Source organism: Hemitrygon akajei, chromosome 5 (genome assembly GCF_048418815.1).
Source record: "Hemitrygon akajei chromosome 5, sHemAka1.3, whole genome shotgun sequence".
NCBI lineage: Eukaryota > Metazoa > Chordata > Chondrichthyes > Myliobatiformes > Dasyatidae > Hemitrygon > Hemitrygon akajei.
In genome coordinates, this window is record NC_133128.1 from 155,323,212 (window position 1) to 155,342,182 (window position 18,971).

Genomic DNA, 18,971 nt, shown 5'->3' on the forward strand with positions numbered 1-18,971 from the left:
GAATGTACAAAATCTACAAATGTTTCAGTAAAGCCAAAGAGCATAAACAACAAAATACATTAAAACAAGATCTAGGCCCTGGAAAAATTAATGCTGCATTCATCACCCCCAATCCTTGCCCATTAAACTTTGTCACTCTTTGAAGAAATTCTGCATCACAGAGGAACCATTCATTCCATATTAACTATATGTGGCCCTTAACTGGGAAACTTATGCATATAGAGCTTCAAGGATTACAGATGACCCGGTTAACAGAAATCTGATTTTACATAAATTTGTCCTTGCACGTTCAAAGCAAGTTTGTTATTTGGTATGATTTGGTAGGTTATTTTTTGGGTCTGGGAATGCACAAAATTTTTTCCCATATAAATTAATGTTAATTGCTTCTTCGCTTTACGAAATTTCCACTTACAAACGGTTTCATAGGAACGCTCCACCTTCAGATAGCGGGGGAAACCTGTATTGTTACTTTTTTTGCAACAAGGTCGTTTGTCTTTGCTGGTTTTGCAAGAGTGAGTTGGATGTACTTTTTTTCAACTTGAAACTCAAGTTATTTGGAAGTGCATCATACAGTGATAATTCCCCCACTCAGTCCCTCAGCAGTTCTGGTTTGTTTGTAAAGTAGCCACTCCATTTTTGTCAACAAAAAAGTTATAGCAAACAAGCACCAGTCTACAGCAAAGGATTGCCTGTTGACAAAATAATAATAATAATCACAAATGCGGTAGGTTTATCTGCCACTTTTTGTTGATTCATGCTGTGAATTTGTGGTTTGAACTCTATTTTGAATGGTCAGTGCCACCTGCCCATTGGGGACAGTTGCTCGATAGTATTAAATGCCAGTTGCACAATAAGGAGAACGAACAAATTAATTGAAGCTTGGTGTTGAAGTCCTTAGCCGGCAAAAGAAATATTAAGCTGACTGCCAAAGCTTGGTGAGTAGAATTTAAAGTCTTCAAAACGAATATAAAACAAATGTGAACAAAATTAAAAGTTTAATACCATCAATTAAGGATCTTATGAAAAATAAGGAACATAGCTTACAAGTGCAATCTGGGATTTGACTAATCTGTAAAGCTGTTGCTAAGCAACATTAAATACTGATCTCATACTTCAAGGACAAACAGGAAAAACAGGAGGAATGGTTAACCTAAATACGTTACATTGAAGGTCATGTTGCTACAATAAGTGAATACAAGTCTCACCTTCCAACAGACGATGTTTCTTAAATTCTAAGGCATGTTTTGACTGCGCATATAGCAGATGACCCACAAGTTGATGTGAAACTGAATAGTGTGTCAAATGTCAGTACTCAAAGCTCTGCTGCAGGAAGAAAATCCTTTACATCTACTACCCTACTCTGCACGCATTATAACAGAGGCTGATTTAGCACATCGACAATTAGTGAAGCACAAACATATGCTGGAAGAGCCAAGAGGAACAGCTACAGGAAAGGAAAGAGCAGCTTAAGCTGCAGGAAGAAATTGCTGCACAGGTGGCCAAAGTTAATGCTCTGGTCTTCAAGTGTGGAGAGTACTAAAAGTGTTCCAGCAGGACATAACATAAAAAAATAGAAGCAGGAGTAGGCCATCTGGCCCTTCAAGCCTGCTCCGTCATTAAATAAAATCATGGCTGATCTGGCCATAGACTAAGGATTTCTGGAGCCAAGGCATTTTACTTCTTGGGGTAAAAGAGAGGCAAGACTGCGCAGGTGCGTGATGTTAGCCAGTAGAGCGGGGAAAGGTTAGAAAGACTGCCATATCCAGCAGGCAGCATTCGGAGTGAGAGGACATTGGCTCAATGGGCTTAGGTGGTAACAAGGCGAGGTAGGTTTACCTGTGTTAATTGTGGAAAGGAAGTAGTATGTGTGAGGCCGGTTTTCTGTGCTCGGTGTAAGATGTGGGAGGTCCTGGAGTCTCCCAGCCTCCCGGACGGCCATATCTGCACCAAGTGTGTCGAACAACAGCTCCTAAGGGACCGCGTTAGGGAACTGGAGATGCAGCTCGATGACCTTCGTCTGGTCAGGGAGAGCGAGGAAGTGACAGAAAGGAGTTATAGGCAGGTGGTCACACCGGGGCTACGTAAGGCAGACAAGTTGGTAACAGTCAAGAGAGGGAAGGACAAGAGTCAGGTACTAGAGAGTACCCCTGTGGCTGTACTCCTCGACAATAATACTCCTGTTTGAGTACTGTTGGGGGGGGGAACAGCCTACCTGGTGGAAGCAACAGTGGCCATGCCTCTGGCACAGATTCCGGCCCTGTGGCTCAGAAGGGTAGGGAAAGGAAGAGTAAGGTAATAGTGATTGGGGACTATAGTAAGGGGCTCAAATAGGCGATTCTGTGGACGCAGGAAAGAAACTAGGATGGTAGTTTGCCTCCCAGGTGCCAGGGTCTGGGATGTTTCAGCTCACGTCCAAGATATCCTGCAGTGGGAGGGAGAACAGTCAGTGGTTGTGGTACATATTGGTACCAATGACATAGGAAGGAAAAGGGAAGAGGTCCTGAAAAAAAGACAACAGGGAGTTAGGAAGGAAGTTGGGAAGCAGGACCGCAAAGGTAGTAATCTCAGGATTACTGCCTGTGCCACGCGACAGTGAGAATAGGAATAGAATGAGGTGGAGGATAAATGCGTGGCTGAGGGATTGGAGCAGGAGGCAGGGATTCAGATTTCTGGATCATTAGGACCTCTTTTGGGGCAGGTGTGACCTATACAAAAAGGACAGGTTGCACTTGAATCCCAGGGGGATCAATATCCTGGTGGGGTGGTTTGCGAAGGCTACTGGGGAGAGTTTAAACTAGAACTGTTGGGGGGTGGGAACCAAACTGAAGAGACCGGGGAAGAGGCAGTTGGCTCACAAATAGAAAAAGCTTGGAGACAGTGTGTGAGGGAGGACAGGCAGGTGATGGAGAAGGGATGAACTCAGACGGACGGTTTGAGATGTGTCTATTTCAATGCAAGAGGTATTGTGAACAAAGCAGATGAGCTTAGAGCATGGATCAGTACTTGGAACTATGATGTGGTGGCTATTACAGAGACTTGGATGGCTCAGGGACAGGAATGGTTACTTCAAGTGCCGGGTTTTAGATGTTTTAGAAAGGACAGGCAGGGAAGCAAAAATGGTGGGGGCGTGGCTCAATTGATCAGAGATAGTGACAGCTGCAGAAAAGGTGGATGTCATGGAGGGATTGTCTACGGAGTCTCTGTGAGCAGAGGTTAGGAACAAGAAGGGGTCAATAACTTTACTGGGTGTTTTTTATAGGCCGCCCAATAGTAACAGGGATATTGAGCAGCAAATAGGGAAACAGATCCTGGAAAGGCGTAATAATAAGAGTTGTTGTGATGGGAGATTTTAATTTCCCAAATATTGATTGGCATCTCCCAAGAGCAAGGGCTGTAGATGGGGTGGAGTTTTGTTAGGTGTTCAGGAAGGTTTCTTGACATAATATATAGACAATCCTACAAGAGGAGAGACTGTACTTAATTTAGTATTGGGAAATGAACCTGCTCAGGTTCATTGGGAGAGCATTTTGGAGATAGTGATCATAATTCTAACTCCTTTACAACAGCATTGGAGAGAGATAGGAACAGACAAGGTAGAAAAGCTTTTAATTGGAGTAAGGGGAATTATGAGGCTATCAAGCAGGAAATTGGAAGCTTAAATTGGGAACAGATGTTCTCAGGGAAAAGTACAGAAGAAATGTGGCAAATGTTCAGGGGATACTTGTGTGAAGTTCTGCATAGGTATGTTCCAATGAGACAGGGAAGTTATGGTTGGGTACAGGAACCGTGTGTACAAAGGCTGTAATAAATCTAGTCAGTTCAGAGAGCTAGGTAATGTTAGAGATCTTGAAGATTATAAGACTAACAGGAAGGAGTTTAAAAAGTTAATTAGTTGAGCAAGAAGGGTCCATGAGAAGGCCTTGGTGGACAGGATTAAGGAAAACCCCAAGGCATTCTACAAGTATTTGAAGAGCAAGAGGATAAGACATGAAAGAATAGGACCTATCAAGTGTGATAGTGGGAAAGTGTGTATGGAACCAGAGGAACCAACAGAGGCACTTAATTAATACTTTACTTCAGTATTCACTATGGAAAAGGATCTTGGTGATTGTAGTGCTGACTTGCAGCAGACTGAAAAGCTTGAGCATGTAGATATTAAGAAAGGATGTGCTGGAGCTTTTGGAAAGGTTCAAGTTGGATAAGTCACCGGGACCGGATGAGATGTACCCCAGGCTACTCTGGGAGGCACGGGAGGAGATGCTGAACCTCTGGCAATGATCTTTGAATCATCAATGGGGACAGGAGAGGTTCTGGAGGATTACGGATATTGTTCCTTTATTCAAGGGAGTAGAGATAACCCAGGAAATTATAAACCAGTGAGTCTTACTTCAGTGGTTGCTAAGTTGATAGAGAAGATCCTGCGAGGCAGGATGTATGAACATTTGGAGAGGCATAATATGATTAGGTATAGTCAGCATGGCCTTGTCAAGGGCAGGTCGTGCCTTACAAGGCTGATTGAATTTTTTGAGGATGTGACTAAACACATTGATGAAGGAAGAGCAGTAGATATAGTGTACATGGATTTCAGCAAGGCATTCAATAAGGTACCCCATGCAAGGCTTACTGAGAAAGTAAGGAGGCCTGGGATCCAAGGGGACATTGTTTTGTGGATCCAGAACTGGCTTGCCCACAGAAGGCAAAGAGTGTTTGTAGACGGGTTATATTCTACATGGAGCTGGTGACCAGTGGTGTGCCTCAGGGATCTGTTCTGGGACCCTTACTCTTTGTGATCTTTATAAATGACCTGGATGAGGAAGTGGAGGGATGGGTTAGTAAATTTTCTGATGACACAAAGGTTGGGGGTGTTGTGGACAGTGTGGAGGGCTATCAGAGGTTACAGTGGTACATTGTTAGGATGCATTTGTTGCTCAAGTGTATGTGATACAGGAACAAAACACCCAAGAGATAGTTCAGGGTGTTTACTCTCAGCCTGTACTAATGAAGCATTCTGAACCCAAGTCATATCCAAGAGCTCAAATTGCTCATGGGAACATTCACAGACGATAGAGGTCAAAACCGTATTTCGGATATTATAATGAACCAAAATGAAATAAGAACCATATTGACACTGCAACAACACATTTCATATTTGCCTTAAAAAGAGATTCAAATCTTGAATAGTAATCCCTTGCAGTTTCATTCATTCATGAAGGCCTTAGTGTTGAAAGCAAGACTGACATCCATAGTGACTATTTCCTTGACAGTACACGAGGGATCGCCCTAAAAAACTTGTCAGAAGTTGCCAGCATATGGACAATAAGAAAGGATATGTCAAAGCTAATGCTTTGCTACAGGAACATTTTAGTAATGAACAGAAAATTGTATCACCCTCTATGCGAAAAGCTCTTTATTGAGTACTTATCAAATCTGAACACGAGGAAGCTCTTCAAGACTTGTCTTTTTCTTAAGAGACTGCTGCAGTATCATGGATGAAGTATAGTACATGTGTGAGCTGGACAAGCCTGCCAATATGTCAATAATCATAAAGAAAATGCCCTATAATCTCAACGATAAATCGTGGTTCATGAACTGCAAAGAAAAAGGCACAATTGTAAGAATACTTTCACCGACATTTGTTTATTTTATTGAACGGCAAATAAAGATTGCTACAGACCCAGTGTTTGGGAATATATGGAATGCTCTATCACTGGCAGCTAGCAAAGATGTGAACAAAAACTAAGTCACAACTTCATTCTAAGGCTAATTAAAGGGAAATGGTCTCATCAGTGAAAGGGGTTTGTCTGTTCTGCAAGGGTGAAAAGACACTGGATTTGTCCCCTCAGGTGGAGAAAAAAGCTCATAGTGAGAAGATTGCATTACTAAAGGAAAATGGTATCTGCTTTGGCTATTTGCATACAGGAGACATCAGCATAGATTGCATGCGGTTTTATGCATCCCAGAATACTTCATATTCACACTAACAGAAATGGTGTAGAATCAAAACAAGGCATGAAAGAATCAGACCCAGCAGTGAGTAGTGCCCTGGTATCTAATGGCCTTACAGGCTCTGATAATCATGATTGTAAACTTCACAAATTTCTAGTACAAGTGGTCTAAGGGCAACAAAATAGTGGTCATGTATGCTTTCCTAGATCAAGGGAGTACAGCAATTACACAGTGAGCCTAATGAACAAGCTCAGCCTCACAGGAAAAAGGACATATTCTCTTAAGCACCATGGGTCAAGAGAAGATAGTGTATAGCTACATTGTTTCAGGATTGGAAATGGCTGACTTAGATAGTGAAAACTATTGTGAACTGCCTAACATTTATACACCAGTATGCCTGCCCATGGAAGGAACATTCCACACCAGAGGGACCTCCAAGGATAGTCTCAGCTGAAACATGTATTTGCTAGAGACTGAATTGGAAAATGAACCGCTGACAGGGACGAACGTACCTGAAGCATTGGAGCTGTTGCAAATGATTCGCAATGTTAACAATGGATCAATTAGAACAATATTGGGTTGAACTGGTGAATGGACCATTGAAAGGAGACAAAGGTGATGGAAGAGACCGTGCACAGCCTGAGCTGACAGTTAACAGGGTCTCAGTTTTGAACTTGGATGAGCTTTGGCAGCAATGGTTCAAGGTAGACTTCTGAATTCAGTCAGGGTAAACAACTGATTTGTCAAGAGAAGACCACAATATCGAGCCGGTTACAAATTCTGTAAAGCTGGTGGATGGCCACTACCAGATTATTTATCGCAGAGGATCTGGAACAGAGTGATGGAAAGGTCAGGTATATTGAACTTCCTGGTGTTTACCACCCCAGAGAAGGGAAACTTCCCATTGTGTCTGACTGTGCAGCAACTTTTCATAAGGGATATTACTTAATGCTTAGCTCTTATAGGGGACAGATCTTAATGCTGCTTCTTTCACTATTGTTACACTAGTTTTGATGGTTCTTAATTACCATACAAATACAGAAGTGCTACCAGCCCAAAAACTGAGTCATGAAGCTGCACAGTGTCTATATGTTTTACCACTGTTGCAGCAGTGAGTTCCATACAAGGTATGGAAACTGACTTCACTGAACTACCCTAGGAATGAAGCACTGCTGGAACCATTCCAAGAATAAGATCACCATCACCCAAGCCTTCTTGTTGTGTTGCCACAACACAGGGAGGCAATTTTTGTTTTGAGCCTGGGGATTGTTTGCTTGGTAGATGAGTCCTGGCTTGATCATGTGACTGGCTGCGTTGCCACACAGCACCACAGTAAGGTGATCTTTCCAGGCCTTGAACACTGGGGCCTGCTGGGCACTCTTACGATTGGGCATCTTCTTCCAGAACAAGCCCGTTTCATCACAATTGACAACTTGCTCTGGAATGTAGCCTCTCTCTTCTATGAGTTTCTGGGAATGCTGCTGCGGCCTCGGCATTAACCGATGCCAATTCTCCCATTACCTTTATGTTCTTGAGGCTGTAGCACTTTACATAGCCAGCCATCCCTTACTAGCTTTAAACTTTTTCTCTCGCTCTCATCAACCCCGTCAGAGTAGTGCTCATGGAGACCAAGTGCTTTTTCATGTATAATTTTGCCATCGACAGGGATATGCTTCTGTGACATGTCCTCTAGCCACACACTTAATGCTTTCTCAGTCTTCGCAAGCACTTCATCATGAACTAGAGACCATTTTTGCCATTATAGGGGCAGCACTAACACTTCCACAAATTTCAGCTTCTTTCTGCTTTATTGTGTGAATGTTTGATTCGTTCTTACCGACCTTACAGCCCACTTCGGAAAGCAAAATGCCACTTTTCAAAAGATCTAATTATTTCTACTTTCTCGGCGAGAGATAGCACTCTTAGACTTTGAGGAATTGCTTTGACCACATAATTGCTTTTTAGGAGCCATTTTTTCACAGGAACAAAGTAGCAAATGAACAAAACGCGAGGCGAACAATGTTCCAACAAGAAGTGCTGCAACAGCACTTCCAGGTTTCCTCGATTCACGGTTGGTTGAATTCGTGCATACGGAACTCGTGGATAAGGAGGACCAACTGTAATTGTCATGCCCAGGACTGCTGAGCACAAATTGAACTTGATCACGCTAGTACGACTGCTTCAACTGGTGAAACAAGTCAGGTAAGAAGTTGCACAAGATAAAACTGAAACCTATTGAAGCCTTGCACTCTAAGTTAGCCAGTTTTCTACATGTTTCCAACAATATAATGGAAAATTGCTACTATTCCCCCCCCCCATGTGTTTAGTTAATTCAATTTTTTTTTAAGAAAGGCATTTAATCATTATAAAAGTAACCTTAACAGCTTTGCTAGAAAGCAAAGCCATGCCATTGCCGAAATTTGCTGCTGGCTTCCTCAACCCACAATTGCACTTGCCTTCAGGCCCAAAGTATCAGCAAAAATAACCTGAGCTGGATGCAGGGCTCACAGGCAGCAAACCAAATGCCAACAAAAGATAAAAAAGTAGAGATAAATTAGTAATATTCATGTGCAAAAAGCAGAAGAAAATGTGATATATGTATTACTTACAAATCAACAAGTAAATTGATATAACGTATGCATGATACAAATATACAGGGTGGGCACATGAACTACACCCCACTTATCAAAAAAACACAGGAGCAGCTATCATCAGTCATCTCTCTCTTTAATTATTCAATAGATAAAAGGGATGCCAGATAAAAGCCTAGTCTACAGGAAGGCAGTCATAGCTCCCATCTTAACCACAATCACTTCTATCCCCATAATGCCAACTAATTCTATTCAAGGCAGTAATCTTTTGAAATCTTATTTTAAAATCTGTATAACACTTACCAGTGGGATTCTATTTTCAAAATGACTTAACATCCCTACAAAAAGATCTTGGCACTTCTCCATTACTGAACTTCTCTACAATCCCCAAATTTCCTTTATCTTGCCAATGGTGTCCATGTGTTCAGTCATGCAGGCATCAGGTTCCAGAATTTGCTCTCTAAACCTAAATTCAAGCCTGTCTTAACAGACATCAAACTCCATAAAACCATCCTGACCAAGTTTTTCCTCCTAATATTTTATATACCTTGAAATCACGTTTTCTAGTTGGTAAGATTTACTAAATTTTTTGCATCCGTTTAGTATTTTTAATGTGCGAGAAAACATTTTTATAGTTAATTACAAAATCCAATCACTCACTCATGCCATTGTGCGGAATGACCCAATCTTTACAGATAAATCAAAATGGAACAAAGAATTTATATTGCTCTGATGTACTTTTTGACATGACTGCAATTTTAAAATTGGATATGCGCTAGCCTGTTTGCAAAAAGTCAATGTGCACACTCAGTAATGTGATAAATGATTAGAACATTTTGCAATGTTAACTCCTAATTCAAGTGAAGATTTAATGCAACATATATAGAATGGAATTACTGAACATGGTTAGAAGATGGAATTTGGAGATGTTTTTAATGGAGCAATTATAATGGGTAGAACATAACAATAGATTTGCAGATATGAATTCAATGCCAGAAGTAGTAATTAATACTGGATGACGAACACAACCTTGAAGTAATTGGGACAGACATTGAGCTGTAGTTTAAAAAAATCTACACAAAAGAACTTAAATTTTAAGAGTTTTAGTGGATATGCTGAAATGAGTATTTCAACACACAGATACAGCCAATAGTCTGATACAATGAGGCACTTAAATGTTGTCAGAAGTGGGTACATCCCTCATTGTTTCATTCTATTAAAACTGTTGCTAAATAATATAACCATGCAAATGAAAAATAAGTATCCTGTTGTAATTGCTGTATACAGGTGGCCCCGTTTTTCGAACGTTCACTTTAACTAAAAAAAAATGCCCGCTTTATATGTGTGCTACCCCGAGAAAGACTACCATGCCTTGTGCGGGCAGTTGTACGCGCATGCGCGTACGTGCCGATTTTTTTCTCCACATCAATTTTGTCTCGCTGTCTTCCCGATTTTGATAAGTGAAACTACACCGTACATACAATATTTCTATTTTATATAGACTGTATATTTACCATATCACTCCTGCTTTTACTATATGTTCATGTTATTTTAGGTTTTATGTGTTATTTGGTAGGTTATTTTTTGTGTCTGGGAACGCTCAAAATTTTTCCCCGTATAAATTAATGGTAATTGCTTCTTCGCTTTACGACATTTTGGCTTACAAACTGTTTCATAGGAATGCTCTACCTTCAGGTAGTGGGGGAAACCTGTATATGTATCAATTTCCAATTGTGGAATCTAAAAAAATAATTGAAATTGATTAGAAAAAGCTTAAAACCTAACAACGCAAAGTCACTTAGGAGTGGTGCAAATAACAATGAAGTCTTTGATTTAAAGAAACATTACTACCACTTGTTCTGAAAAAATATCCATCCAGAGGACAGTTGACATCATGGAAGAAATGAAGTCAAGCATAGTTTTGTCTGCAATTGAAGCAGAAAATGGATGCAGGCTCACTACATAGCAACAAAAAACCCTTACTCTAACCCAAGACAATGCTACAGAATAAAAGGGGACATCAGCAAAATCACTGAAGCTGGTCCCTTCTTGGACAGCCCAGCTAAACTAACCCATGATAAACTGGCAATGCCATAGTTCAAAATTGTGAATGCATTTTTTGTTTTAAATAACTTGCTCAATTTTCATACCAGACCAACCTGCAATAACATTTGCACTTCTGCAATCTATAATTTAAAATTCTTACTGTCCTATAAGGTAAAGAATTCCCAATAAAGCAATACTGCCATTAACTTATACCCACTAGATAGCACGAGTAACACACACAAAATGCTGGTGGAACGCAGCAGGCCAGGCAGCATCTATAGGAAGAAGTACAGTTGTTTTGGGCCGAGACCCTTCATCAGGACTAACTGAAGAAGATAGTAAGAGATTTGAAAGTGGGAGGGGGAGGGGAAATCCAAAATGATAGCAGACAGGAGGGGGAGGGATAAACCTAAGAGCTGTAAAGTTGATTGGCAAAAGGGATACAGAGCTGGAGAAGGGAAAGGATCATGGGACGGGAGGCCTAAGGAGAAAGGGGGAGGGGAGCACCAGAGGGAGATGAACAGGCAAGGAGTGATTGTGAGAGGGGCAGAGAGGGAAAAAAGGGTAAAAGAATAATAAATAAATGATGGGGTGAAAAGCAGAGGAGGGGCCTTAACAGAAGTTAGAGAAATCAGTGTTCATGCCATCAGGTTGGAGGCTACCCAGACTATCAAGTATTGTTCCTCCAACCAGTGTGGCTTCATCTTGACAGTAGAGGAGGCCATGGACAGACATATCAGAATGGGAATGGGATGTGGAATTAAAATGTGTGGCCACTGGGAGATCCTGCTTTCTCTGGCGGACAGAGCATAGACGTTCAGTGAAACTGTCTCCCAGTCTGCGTCAGGTCTCACCAATATATAGAAGGCCACACCAGGAGCACTGGACACAGTATATCACATCAGCCGACTCACAGGTGAGGTGTCGTCTCACCTGGAAGGACTGTCTGGGGCCCTGAATGGTGGTGAGGGAGGAAGTGTAAGAGCAGGTGTCCCTGAATGGTGACAAGATGAGTATGTAATTGCAAAAAAAACCCAGCAATTTCATCTGTAATCTCTCATGGTCACATCACTGAACATAGTGCAATTATAGAGACAAATGTATACAATATTTTAATTACAAGTGTGGACACAGGAATTGATAATGATGATAGAGGGACAAAATGACCAAATTCAAAGAAAGAACTGCATTATATCTGGAAGTGCAGATCATCTTATGTCACTTGAAGATGGCACCCATATTTAATCTTTGGATACAAAAAAAATCATACACATAACATGCCTTACTTTAAACCAGTTCCAGCATCTGTAGAATCTTGTCTTTACCATTTTAAGCAAATTCGTCTTTTCTCCAATTACTTAAGTGTAGATTTGTTTGCAAATTGTCCCCCCAATATCCCAAATTAGAATTTCAGCCACAAACTTAATTATTACTGAATGCAAACTTGCAAGCTGCTGCTATGGCAACCACATTTTGTGTTGGAATAGTGCTTTGTTTGTAAACCAATCTGATTGTTAGTGTTACTGTAAACTACACCTCCCAATCTTGAAGCACATGTTGCATGCACATGACAAATCCTTTCCATGATAAGACTTGTGAAAGCCAAATTGTTCACTTAATGTACGCTGTGAATACTCAATCTTGGTCATGAGCTATATCATCATTTACAAGCTCTAAAATGGGATAATCTTCATTATTTCCCCATGAGAGCAGATCATATACATTGATCATATATTTCAAGTTTTTTTGTTTCAAATTAATAAATTGTCAATACAATGTTTGAAACATTTGCTACATTTAACTGATTTTGAAATAGAGAAGTACTTTAACAATTTTAAAATACTGTAGTATACTGAATAGAGCCCAAGCACTGGCTGCCTTCAAATTTTATCAATAGCAATAAATCAGTCAAAGCAGATAACTGTGACTGCTAAAATTATTTACCACACCTAAAAATTAAATATTATTAATGATGTCAGCATGAATACTAACATTTGAAACAGTAGACAGAAAGGTTTTCACTTGGAAGGCATCTGAAATTAGTACATACAAAAGTTAGTAATTGAGTTAACAATTCAAAAGCTTATGAACCAATAAACTCAAGCATGTGGAACTTGAAGCTGGCAGTAAAAGATGAATGGCATTAATATACTTAAGACAAAACTGGGTAAGCAGGAGTGAGAAAGAAACAAGAATTCTGATAGGATTAGAAGTAGTGATGGTAGATTTAGCAGGGTGGTAAAGAACTTGTGTGCAACATTAATAAGAAACAGATCTGTTAAATTTTAAGTTTTATGCAGCAGAGTTTATTCATTTTAGCATTTTATCAACTGGGTCATTGAACACTTGTTGGATCCTTGTGCTAACCTTGGTAGGTTGAGTCACAAGATATATATTAAAAAAAATGCCCATTGCTAAAATCCAATGCAGCCCATTTTTATTTGACCATGCACTTGTTTGCCAGATCAAAACTCAGGAGGCAAATGCTGGTACGATGCAGCCCAAGAATTTACAAGGAACTGAATTATTTATTTTTTTAATTTTCCAAATAGTCAGTTAGCTTACAATGAATGGAAACATTGGTATTCAGACAGGTCAGTACTAACCAGATGGCACTACTGGTTATGCTCAGCAGTGCCCAGAATACAAATTCAGAGCCATTATACTCCAACACTACAACCACTGTCTAAGCAAGATGAAGGTTATGATTTATTTCACTCATACTTCTTAGATTGGTTGTACTGAGGCCCTTCAGATCAACTGCTTATATCACCCTGAAGTAAAACGAACAAATAATAGGCAATAAAAAAATTGGTACTGGGGTAATAATTTCAAAATTGCTTGCTCACCTACATCAAGCAGCTTTATTAAATGAGTTAAAACCCCAACACATGGTCACATAGAAACAAATATTATAGGGGTTTCTATTATTTTTTAGGTAATGAATGTATGACAAATTCAGCGTTTAATAAACTTATGCCACAGTAAAACGAGGCCAACCCTGAAAGGTTTCAAGTTAAAGTACCCACATGGAAACGGTATTCAACCTGTAAAAGAGAAACCATTACGGAATAATTTGAAGATTTAAACTGCAGTTGAGAATAACACCGATTAGGATTTTAACGTGCAATCGTTACATAAACATGCATTACACCACAAGCCTTTAATGTGAAAATACTCAATAACTAATTGAAATAACTTTAAATTTAAAATAAAAACGATGCAACAAATTGCGCTTCATCAACTCAAACAAAATTACATTTTCTGAAGCAATCTAGTAAAGCTCTCCTTGCTGTTTCAAAGTGGCATTTCAACAGTTATAATACAACGGTTGCACGTCATTTTCCCCAATTTGCGGTTTAACAAAGATCAAGATATTTTAATCTTAATTATTTATAATAGGGGGTGGAAGGAAAAACTCGATTGGGGAAAAAAATGAAGACTCATCGTGTTCAGAGTAATACTAAAAATGCGCCAAACTGCGGATAGAAATTTGCAGCAAAAAGGAGAAAGAAAATTCACCCCCACACGCAGCACACAAAATTTCTGATCTAAAGATTGAAGGGCGAGGGTGACGGAGAGGCAGCACCCAAAGTAGCAGCAGTCTTAACAAGAAGATAAATCAAACACCCCCTCCCCCAATTCACTGACCAAGGACCACCACTTTATCTAACGCGGGCAGAATGACCATCCTCCCGACTTGCGGCATCAACCGGTAAATTAGCACGCTTAAATTGTTATTTTTTTTGTAAAGGGAGGTTTGTAAGCACTCCTAACGGCACATTTATCATTATGTTGTATTAAATTTAAGCTGTGCAAGACCCATCACAAGACCTTTTTCACCCCTCTTTCTCTCCTTCCTGTCCTTTGTACACACGCGAACTTCTTTTTTTCCCCCCCGTAAAAAAATAAAACAGAAATCAATCCCCACGAACGAACGGCTGACAGCTGCCGGCCAGGGCCGACGAGGCGAGAGAGTCACAGCACAATCACGGCGCCCAATAGCTCGGTTGTGCGAAGCAAAACAAATGGGTGTTTAAATACCTCACTCGAGTGCCGTGTGCATCCTCTCCGCTCGGTACCAACACAAGGAGCACGAGGCGGGCCCGTCCGGCCAGGCAGGGCCGCACCGCCTTTAGGCTGCGCGCGCAGCCGCACCGCGCCACATGCGGGGGCGCGCGCTTTTGGCGCGCCCGCCATCTTTTACAGTTAAAGATAATTGCCGATGGCCCCGATCAGCGGTATTCGCGCGGTACCGTGGCATGTGGTTTCTTTCCCCCTCCCCGAACCTGCCGTGGTCACCCACCCTGCACGGGTCTCGATAAGGCAGGCGAATGTTTGACGAGTTCGGCGTGCAGAAATGGTGGCCGCGCAGACCGGAAACGGTCTAGAATGTTCTGCGGCCTCTGGCTGGTACAAAACCGTCCTGAAGGCCCGATCGGGACCAGGCCAGAGCTGGTACCTGGCCAGCAGGTAACTCAAGGCATTGGGAAATATCAGCAAACCTTCTCCCGAAAGCCCAACTAATAGTTGAAAATAGAAATAAAATAGAGATGCTGGAAATGTTAATGCAAAAGTGCTGGAAACATTAAGTTGGATAGTATCAAGGGAAAGGGAACAACAAATGTTTCAGGTCCTCAAAGTACATATATGTCACTATACTATCTTGAGATTCATTTTATTGCAGACATTTACAGGAAATTAAAAACAATAGAATTTATAAACAGTAAATAGTCTCGTGGACTATTTCTCAGAAACAACAGTTTACCAGCTAGTTAACTGCCAAAAAAAATTGTTAGATTCAAGAGTCATACAGCCCAGAAACAGGCAGTTCAGTCCATGATTTCCATCTCAGTCCCACTTGCCTGCTTTTTAGCCCATTTCTCTCAATCTTTCCTAGTCATGCATTTGTCAAAAGTACCTTTTAAATGCATTGTACCTGCCAGTTGAGACAACTCCTACCAATGCTGACTACATTCTAGATGAAAAATATTGCTCTTCAGGCTCCTCTTCAAATCTTTCTCACCTTTGTCCTATACCCTCTAGTTTGTAATTTCCCAACTATAGGAAGAATACATGTTCACTCTATCCATTCTCTTAATTATTTTCTACACCTCTGTATTACTCTTCTCATTTGTACTCCTTCCAGCTTAAAGGCATTTTCCCTATAGCAGGGTGAACAAAACTGAAGATACTGTTACAAATGCAGCCTTGCCAATGTCTTGTACAACAGTAACATTACATCCCAATTCCTGTACTTATTACTCAAAATGCCAATGTGCCAAGAGCTTTCTTAAGATCCTCTCTACTTGTGACACCACTTACAGTGAATTATGGACCTGAGTTTTCAGATTCCTTTGTTTCTACCACACTCCTCACTACCCTATCGCTACTACCCTGGTTGGTCCTCCCAAAGCGCAACACCTCACATTTGTCTGCATTAAATTTCATCTTGCCATTTTTCTAGCTGGTCCACGTCGTACTGCAAGGTTTGATAGCCTTCCTTGCTGTCCACTACACCCCTGATCTTGGTGTCATCCGCAAATTTGCTGATCCATTTAACCATATTAGCATACAGATAATTGATACAGATGACAAACAACAATGGACCCAGCGCCCTTCCCCGCAGCACTACATTTTCATAGGCCTCCATTCAGAGAGGCAACTATCTACCACCACTCTGGTTTTTCCCACAAAGACAATGTCTAATCTAATTTACTACCTCATCTTGAATGCCAAAGGACTGATCCTTCTTGACCAACCTCCCATGCGAGACCTTGTCAAATGTCTTGCTGAAGTCCATCTAAACAATATCCACTGCCTTGCCAAACTTTCTTGGTAATATCCTTGAAAAAACTAAGATTGATTAGACATGACCTACTATGCACAAAGCCATGCTGACTATCCTTAATCAGTCCATGTCTATCCAATATCATATCTGGTCCCTTAAGTTCCTTCTAACAACTTTCCCACTACTGATGTCAGACGCAGTTTATAATTTCCTGGTGTATTCTTAGAACTTTACTTAAACTCTAAACAGCAGAACAATGTGAGCTATCCTCCAGTACTCTTGAGACACCACCTGTCGCTAAGGATTTAAGTATCTCTTCTAGGGCCCTTGTAAATTTCGGGACCTGGCTCCCACAGGGTCTGAGGAAATACCTTGTTAGGCCCAGGGGATTTGTCCACTCTGATTTGTTTCAAGACATCAAACTCCTCCTCTGAAATCTGTATAGAGTCCAAGACCTTGTTGCTGCTTTGCCTCACTCTGTAGACTCTGTGTCCATCTCCTGAGTAACTACAGATGTAACACATTCATTTAAGATCCACATTTCTCTTGGCTTCACGTATGGATTACCATTCTGATCTTACAGAGGACCAATCTTGTGCCTTGCAATCCTTTTGCTCTTAATATATCGGTAGTTCTTAGGATTCTCCTTCACATTGTCTGTTAGAGAAACATAATGGGATATTTTATTTCCACTAGAGAGAGCCGTTTAACATGTCAACTTAAAAGATAGCATTTATAATAAATTTTAGTGGTGAATTCTTGAATGGGTTTTCAATTCAGAACTATCACTCTTAAAAACAAAGTAACTGTGCTAACTCAGCTATAAAGTCAAAACATAGCAAATACATAATTGGGTGTGAGGTTACAGCAAATATTCTTTACCAAGACAATAGAAAACATCATTAAGAAAGCAAGGTCCAAAACTAATTTTCCTGTCAAATGTGCAATCTATCTGGTTCAGTCACAGGCAGCGAGAGGCTTGAAGCTGGTGAGCTGGATTGAACTCTGATGTGAGTCATGTTTCTTTGAAAGCAATTTCCATTGCATAGAATATATTTTTTGTATTTTGATGCTGCAGGGGAAGTTGATCAGGGTCACTGTTCATCATAAAAGTACTATCTAGTTTACTTTGTATTTTTCTGATTTAAATTGATCTGTAGTGGTTTAATTTTTAACTGAGTTTGTTATCTTTATATATTTTAAGTAATTATATGAATCTACTTACATTTTTAATTGTCTGAATTTCAAAGACATTTAGAAACAGTACAAATGTGACGGCTTTAGATTCCATCTCCTGAAGTCTCACTACCACTCATAACCCACTTTTGCTTCATAAAAGACTGTTCATCTCATGTGTTCTGTAGCATCTAGCTGTGGCCATGGGATTAATGTGCAGGTTTGGGGAGGTTGCTGAAATTTTATGAAGTATGAGGGGTGGGATCAAAGAGAATACAGATTCTAAAAGTGCATATTGTAAGTGAATTGAGGAAAGAATTTCTTCCAGTGGTAGTTACAGAAAGGAAAATTAATTGGAAGGGAAAAGAGAGTTTAAGTGGGGAACAATTGCTGACTGTTAAACTTCACTTAAACTTCCATTCGAAAAATCTGCAAACCCAACAACCTTCTATACAGTATAATGCAATCCACACAAAATGCTGGAGGAACTCAGCAGGTCAGGCAGCATCAATGGAAAAGAGTAACCAGTCAATGTTTCAGGCCAAGACCCTTCTTCAGCACTGGAAAGGAAGGGGGGGGACGGGAGAAAGTAGTGCAAGGTGGCAGATGACAGGTGAAACCGGGGAGGGGGTGAAGTGAAGAGCTGGGAAGTTGATTGGTGAAAGAGATAAAGGGGTGGAGAAAGGGGAATCTGATAGGAGAGGACAGAAGACCATAGAAGAAGGAAAGGGGGAGGAGCACCCGGGGGAGGTGATTGGCAGGTAAGGAGATAAGGTAAAAGAGGGAAGCAGAAATTGGGAAGGATTGGTGGGAGGGGGGTAGTACTGGAAGTTCGAGAAATTGATTGTCATGCCATCCGGTTGGAGTCTCCTCAGACAGAATACAAGGTTTCGCTTCTCCAACCTGAGTGTGGTCTCATCCTGGCAGTTGAGGATGCCAAGAACTGAAATGTCGGAATTTCCTATATAATTAAGGACATTCAGTCGTTGGTAGAAAAGCTGACCTGTATTTGATTTCACTTAAGCAATTACAGACATTTAAAATTTCATTTCCATCTGTAGTTTAATTTCTCTTCCTATGTCCACAATTCTGATTCACCAGCTGCAAGTTATATAAGCACATCCATCTTTATTTCTCTCCTATATCTATCTACAGTGTACATTTATTTTACATAATCAGGAACGACCATCTGACCAAGTTAGGAGGAACATACCGAAGATAGTAATGATAAAGACACAACAACACTTGATTTTACAGCTCTGGTACTCTCATTGCACATAGTGACATACTGGACATGGCACAAACAGTAGAGGAGGTAAGGATGATGCATATGCCAGATTGAAAGAGGGTGGTGATGTTGCTCACTTCTGTGGAGGATGAAGTTGAGGATTTAAGCAAGGCTGGCTAGGTGGAAACCATGA

General features: G+C 40.7%; 1 protein-coding gene and 2 long non-coding RNA genes across 6 annotated transcripts in view; 1 reads left to right on the forward strand and 2 right to left on the reverse strand.

Annotated features, from left to right (window-relative positions):
* Nucleotides 1-14,757, reverse strand: part of slc39a10 (solute carrier family 39 member 10) — a 59,185-nt gene extending 44,428 nt beyond the window's left edge. For 2 of the 4 annotated variants that reach the window (XM_073046960.1, XM_073046957.1), the window contains exon 1: nucleotides 14,628-14,757. The gene's annotated coding sequence lies outside the window, so the exon portion shown is untranslated. Of the gene's footprint in view, nucleotides 1-12,575; nucleotides 12,617-14,417; nucleotides 14,585-14,627 lie in introns of those variants that run through there. The other 2 variants (XM_073046958.1, XM_073046959.1) reach the window with 2 other exon arrangements.
* Nucleotides 14,758-14,858: 101 nt separating this feature from the next.
* The window catches only part of LOC140728353 (uncharacterized), a 76,163-nt gene continuing 72,050 nt past the window's right edge, over nucleotides 14,859-18,971 (forward strand). The window contains exon 1 of the long non-coding RNA XR_012099055.1: nucleotides 14,859-15,056. This is a non-coding gene — a long non-coding RNA (uncharacterized lncRNA). The remainder of the gene's footprint in view (nucleotides 15,057-18,971) is intronic.
* LOC140728354 (uncharacterized) overlaps nucleotides 15,084-18,971 on the reverse strand; it is a 68,906-nt gene continuing 65,018 nt past the window's right edge. The window contains exon 3 of the long non-coding RNA XR_012099056.1: nucleotides 15,084-17,031. This is a non-coding gene — a long non-coding RNA (uncharacterized lncRNA). The remainder of the gene's footprint in view (nucleotides 17,032-18,971) is intronic.